The sequence below is a fragment of the Pristiophorus japonicus genome, chromosome 5, assembly GCF_044704955.1.
Source record: "Pristiophorus japonicus isolate sPriJap1 chromosome 5, sPriJap1.hap1, whole genome shotgun sequence".
NCBI lineage: Eukaryota > Metazoa > Chordata > Chondrichthyes > Pristiophoridae > Pristiophorus > Pristiophorus japonicus.
This window is the reverse complement of record NC_091981.1, coordinates 200168639-200175005: the sequence shown is the minus strand read 5'-3', so window position 1 is coordinate 200175005 and position 6367 is coordinate 200168639. Positions and strand designations below refer to the sequence as shown.

Sequence of the window (6367 nt, the reverse complement as noted above, 5' to 3'; positions counted from 1 at the left end):
CCGCCGGACGTACAGGGGAAAGAAGATTATTCATGAGGCCGTAACTTTTCGCCACAAACAGTGAGGAGAACTGCCCTGCGCTTAACTGCGTAGGCCGCTGCCTCCATACCATTGGCCACAAAATACTGATCCAGGCGGTCGACAAAATTCGCCCAATCCTCGCCCTCCACGAATCTCTCCAGGATTCCAACCGTGCCCATTGTGCATGTGAAGGTTCTTAAATTACCTCGTCGCCAATTGTAATGGCTCCAGGGTCTGGTTACTGTAAACTTACTAGGTGCAACCTGATCCATCTTTATTCCAGCCCAAGAGTACCTATGTGACAAAGACACCCAGCTCATATACAGGTGACAAAGCACACATGCCACATGCGTACAGCCCGATGACCTCCGACCGCGATGCCCTCTGGTGTCTGGTGATCACCAAGCATTAATACGTATCAGTCACAGAGACTGATACAACACATGTAATCATGATTATTATGATAATTATCATTATTTGCCTAAAGATCAGCCATGATCTTATTGAATGGTGTTGCAGGCTCGAAGGGCCGAATAGCCTACTCCTACACCTATTTTCTATGTTTCTATGCAAGATGTACACAGTGAATGCAAGCTTTGAGTAAAAGGTTCCCGGATTAAGTGCAAGACATCACATTTGATTTTAATCACTCATTACACTTACAATTCAAATTATATAAATATCTAAGTAAATGTAAATAAATGTAATACTTACACTGTCGGATCGGACAAGGTGGTTCCAGCGCTTGCGGCACTGGTTGCCCTCAAGCACCTTGCTCGTCACCGACGAGACCACCTCGGCTATGTCGGCCCAAATCTTCTGGTAAACCTTTGGGGTGGGCTTCCCACTCAATTGACCCCAGCTTGACTCCACCTCCTGCAGGAGGGAGACATTTGCCTCAACGGAGAATCCCCGAGCTCGTTTTCGTCCTCCCACTTCTAGTTCCTCTCCAACCTCACTGCTCTCGCCAGCGTCCTCACCCTCCAAATCGCGCTGTCTCATAAGAACATAAGAAATAGGAACAGGAGGCCATATGGCCCCTCGAGCCTGCTCCACCATTCAATAAGATCATGGCTGATCTGATCATGGACTCAGCTCCACTTCCCCGCCCGCTCCCCATAACCCCTTATCGTTTAAGAAACTGTCTATTTCTGTCTTAAATGTATTCAATGTCCCAACTTCCACAGCTCTCTGAGGTAGTGAATTCCACAGATTTACAACCGTCTGAGAGAAGAAATTTCTCCTCATCTCTGTTTTAAATGGGCAGCCCCTTATTCTAAGATCATGCCCTCTAGTTCTAGTCTTCCCCATCAGTGGAAACATCCTCTCTGCATCCACCTTGTCAAGCCTCCTCATAATCTTATACGTTTCGATAAGATCACCTCTCATTCTTCTGAAGTTCAATGAGTAGAGGCCCAATCTACTCAACCTTTCCTAATAAGTCAACTTCCTTATCCCCGGAATCAACCTAGTGAACCTTCTCTGAACTGCCTCCAAAGCAAGTATATCCTTTCGTAAACATGGAAACCAAAACTGCACGCAGTATTCCAGGTGTGGCCTCACCAATACTTTATATAGCTGTAGCAAGACTTCCCTGCTTTTATACTCCATCCCTTTTGCAATAAAGGCCAAGATACCATTGGCCTTCCTGATCACTTGCTGTACCTGCATATTATCCTTTTGTGTTTCATGTACAAGTACTCCCAGCACTGTACTGCGGCACTTTGCAATCTTTCTCCAATTAAATAATAACTTGCTCTTTGATTTTTTCTGCCAAGGTGCATGACCTCACACTTTCCAACATTATACTCCATCTGCCAAATTTTTGCCCACTCACTTAGCCTGTCTATGTCCTTTTGAAGATTTTTTGTGTCCTCCTCACACATTGCTTTTCCTCCCATTTTTGTATCATCAGCAAACTTGGCTACGCTACACTCAATCCCTTCTTCCAAGTCAATATAGATTGTAAATAGTTGGGGTTCCAGCACTGATCCCTGCGGTACCCCACTAGTTACTGGTTGCCAACCAGAGAATGAACCATTTAACCCGAGCTGTCTCACCTATCTGTCTCGCCTCCTCCATGCCTTCCATTTTAATTATATTTTTTTGCCATAATCACCGTGCAAGCAAAGTTATTTGAGCTCTCAATTCTTTTTACTGCTGCTAAATCTTTTTCCTGCCTCCCACAACAACCAAACAACCACACAACACACCCACGCTTTCAGTTCCTCTCTGCTCTCTCTCTCTCTCTCTCCTCTTCTGTGCATGTATTGATGACCCCTGACCTCCTGAAACATGGGAAATGACGTGGCCATGGCGTTGCTATGGACGCCGACATTTTACGGCCGAAGGACAAAAAGTTTACCGCTAACGCCCATTTCACATCGCTCCCGGTAACGCCCATTTTATAAAGTGGAAAGTGAAAATGGACGATAATCCGGCGATCTCAAAACCCATAATAAACGCCAACACTGGAAATAACGCCCATTTTTGGATGATCTGCACAGTAATGGAAAGTCTAGCCCCAGCGATGCCAACACCAATCCAGACAGAGAAAAGCAATACAATAAAGGATTTTCATAGAACAGGCCATTGGAATGCTGAAGTTCTGCTTACGATGTCTGGCAGATTAGATAGGTGTGATATATTCTTATGACATCACTAACAAACACACACACACACATAAGATGGCTCTTAACTGAAAACTCATCATGTGACCTTGCCACATGATCCTTTATTATTTACATCAGTAGTTGCATTACCAGAATAATCCAATAGGTGGAGCAGTAGTCCAATAGGTGGAGCTCTATTACACTTCTCCCTCCTTATTGAAGAAGTAATCATTAAAAAAAATCATACATAACTTACATGGTATACACAACAAAAGATATGACTTATGTTTCCATATTTACAAATCAAAATTAACCACTTGTTTTCAGTTTCGAAGAAGATACCTTCGCTCTTGAACACAACTTTCCAAACGTGGTGTCAAACCTAGACTCATTCTAGGCTGAGCCTGAGGAGAATTTTACTCCTAGGGCAACCGTTGATCTACATTTGAACTCTACAACTTCAGACTGTTTGTCTGCCTGACTCGGATTCAGACTTAAATTCTGACATTCTCTTCGACTTGTTTCTAGTACATCAGATGTAAGATTTGCTACTGGTGCTCTACTTGTAACAATACTATCTAACTCATCAGAAATAATCAAATCATTCCAACTTTCAATTCTTTCCACATCTGTAGGTAAAATATGATCAATGTGAACAAACCTAACCTTTCCATAATCAAACATCTTGATCAAATATGTGCGAGGACCACATATCTTCACCATTCTTCCTGGTAACCACTTTAACCATTTAAGGTGATGGTTCATCACTCTAAATGTCTGATTAAATTTCACACTTCTCTCTTTTACTCTACCTCTATCATGATTCTCTTTCTGTCTTAATTATTTCTACTGATTGTGCCAAGTTTGGCTTTAACAACGAGAACCTGGTTCATGGCTGTTGTTTGAGAAATAACTCTGCTGGTCTTCTACCAGTAGTTGTATGGGGAGTATTACGATAAGTAATCAGAAAATTTGCCAGTTTGTGGTCCAACGACAACTGCTGTTTCTTTGGATTTGGATCCAACATTTGATTGATGAGGGCACATTTTACAATTTGTACTGTGCGCTCTGCTACACTATTTGAAGTAGAGTTGTACGGTGGAACTTTGGTATGTTTCACACCGTTTCTGCTCATGAACTGTGCAAATTCTTCTGAACAAAATTGCAGCTATTATCAGACACAATTTCTTCTGGGAGGCCATATGAAGAAAACAATCTTCGCAAATTGTCCAGTGTTTTACTTGTTGTTATTTTCTACATCGGAAACACCTCTACCCACATCGCATGACTATCAATCACAATGAACAATTGTTGTCCTTCTAGCTCAGCAAAATCTACAAGTAACCTTTGCCACACCCTGGAAGGCCATTTCCATGACTGTAATGGTACAGATGGTGGTTTCTTGCTTACCGATTGACATGTTGTACACTGACTAATGATGTACTCTATATCTTTATCTAAACCTGGCCACCATAAATAACTGTATGCAAAACTCTTGGTCAAGCAAATTCCCAGGTGCTGGTCACAAAGATTTCCTAACAATTTGGAACTGAATTTATTTGGAATAACCACTTTTGCACCCTACATGATACAATCTTTATCCACTAATAATTCGATCCTATGAATGAAGTATGGATGAATATCTTTCTCTGATATCTGTTTTGGCCAGCCATTTTCTATGTAATCATACAGCTTTCACATAATTGGGTCACGTTTTGTTGCTCTACCAATCTCTTCAACTGTGACCGGCAGTTCATCAATATATGAAAAATAGAACACTTTTTCTACCTTAGAGAAATTGTTTGCAGTTTCTAGTCTTTTGAGTTCTGGCCCAACTTTCTCCTTGAGTGCATATGGTATGGGATGTGGCTTGCAGTAAACTGGTCTAATGTCATTCTGCACTTTGACACTCGCCTTGAAGTCTTGGATCGAACTGCCTGTTTTGCGGAACAAATTTGAATACTGCTTGATGCAGCGGCGTAACTACACCAATGCAGCCAATGCAGTGGCATTGGGGCCCTCGCGAACTCGTTGGTGGTGTGGTTCAGCTGGAAAGCGCTCTCGTCCATCCTCTTGGTGAAAGTTTTGAACCCATCGACCCTGCTCTCCACCTCCTGCAGGTCGAGGGGGCTCTACGGGGTGCTGAGCGTCAGGAAGAAGTTGCTGCCCACTATGTCATCCTTCTCGGCTTTCCTCTTGCCCTGCTTCCAAGCCTTCTCGTTGTTGCAGGTGAGGAAGTGCTGGAAGGCGTCGCAGCGGGCCAGCACCGGGTGGCTCATCATTCGGTTCATCCATAGGGTCAGCCCTTTCTTCCGCTTGGAGATGAAGTCCTCCTTGAAGCGGCCGGTGGCTTGCTTCTCGGGGATATGGGGCACCAAGATGATGGGGAACTTCTCCACCGGCTGGCCATACAGCCAGTTGAAGTGTTTGTAGCGCAGGTTGACTGGGCACTGGGTGTAGCTGGGCACCAGGCGGTATGAGATGTAGCTCTTGATGCCCTTGAACTTGGTCTGCTTGGTGGGCTCGTTGATGGAGCAGGCGAACGGGTAAGAGTTCTCCTGCCACTCGGGGCCGTGCGGACCGGCCACCACGCAGATCTTGTCGCTGTCCTTGACGAAGCCGGCCGCCTGGCCCAGGATGAACCCCTCCCCGCCCTACTTGGCGAAGATGGAGAAGCGGTTGAGGTTCCTGCTGACTGTGGCCGTGCTCTTGGAGGAGGAGGCAGCGGCCGAGGAGGAGGACACCGACCCCTCGACATTCCAGCCGCCGGCCCCCGTACTCACTCGATAACGGCCCGTCCCGTCGAAATCGGAGAACCCGCCACCGCCTCCCCCGCTCCCGCCGCCCCCGGACAGCGGCTTGTCCGCCATCATCGAGTTATCGTCCCAGTCGTCATCGCAGTCATCGCCATCACCGCTGCCTAACGCCTGGTGCTGCAACCCCGCCAGGACCAGCTCCCCGAGGTCGCCGCCACCGCCCGTTTGGGTGAGAGGCGGGGGGCAAAAGGTGATGGTGGCCGGGCAGGCCAGCAGGGGGAAGCTGCTGGGGGGCTGAGGCTGAGGCGGTGCCTGGCTGTCATAGCCGCCGGTCGGCACGTTGGCATAGCGGGAGGTGGAGGGCTCGGTGGCACCAGCAGGATCTGCACATATGAGGACCCTCTGGCCGCGGCTGTTGGCCCCCTCCAGCCAGCCCTTGATGTCATGCTCGCTGTATACGGTCAGCATCTCGTCCTCCCGCACCGAGATCTCACCCACATTCTCGCTCTGGAAATCATTCAGAGTCCTAGCCTGGAGCACCATAGTCCTGCCGTCCGCACCCGGCTCAGCTCCGCTTCCGGACTCCGCGGTAACCCCCCACCCCATAAACCCTCCCTCATACCGGTCCCAGCTCCCCCTAACACCGGCTCCCTCAGACCCCAAACTCCCTCTTCGGCTCCCCGGACCCCCTCATTCGCAGGGTCCTCCCTGGCGTTATGTGATTTAAAAAAATGTTTTAATGTTTGCATTAAGACCAACGTCCTCTAGTTACGCCACTGGCTTGATGATGTCATCTTTCGATGCAAATGTCGTTTCCACACAAAAAAATCACATTCCAATCCAACTTCAGTGATCCCACAACTGATTTCTGTCTATCAAGGCTAGCTTGTCTCCTGCCACTATTATGGGAGGCAATCTCTAAAACTGATCCTTGTATTTCACCAGTATGGTGATACGTCCTACAACAGAGATTTGCTC

At 46.9% G+C, this 6367-nt stretch overlaps 1 pseudogene; it reads right to left on the bottom strand.

The window, feature by feature from the left end:
• Nucleotides 1-337: 337 nt before the first annotated feature.
• Nucleotides 338-5932, bottom strand: LOC139264132 (sorting nexin-18-like; annotated as a pseudogene).
• Nucleotides 5933-6367: the final 435 nt, after the last annotated feature.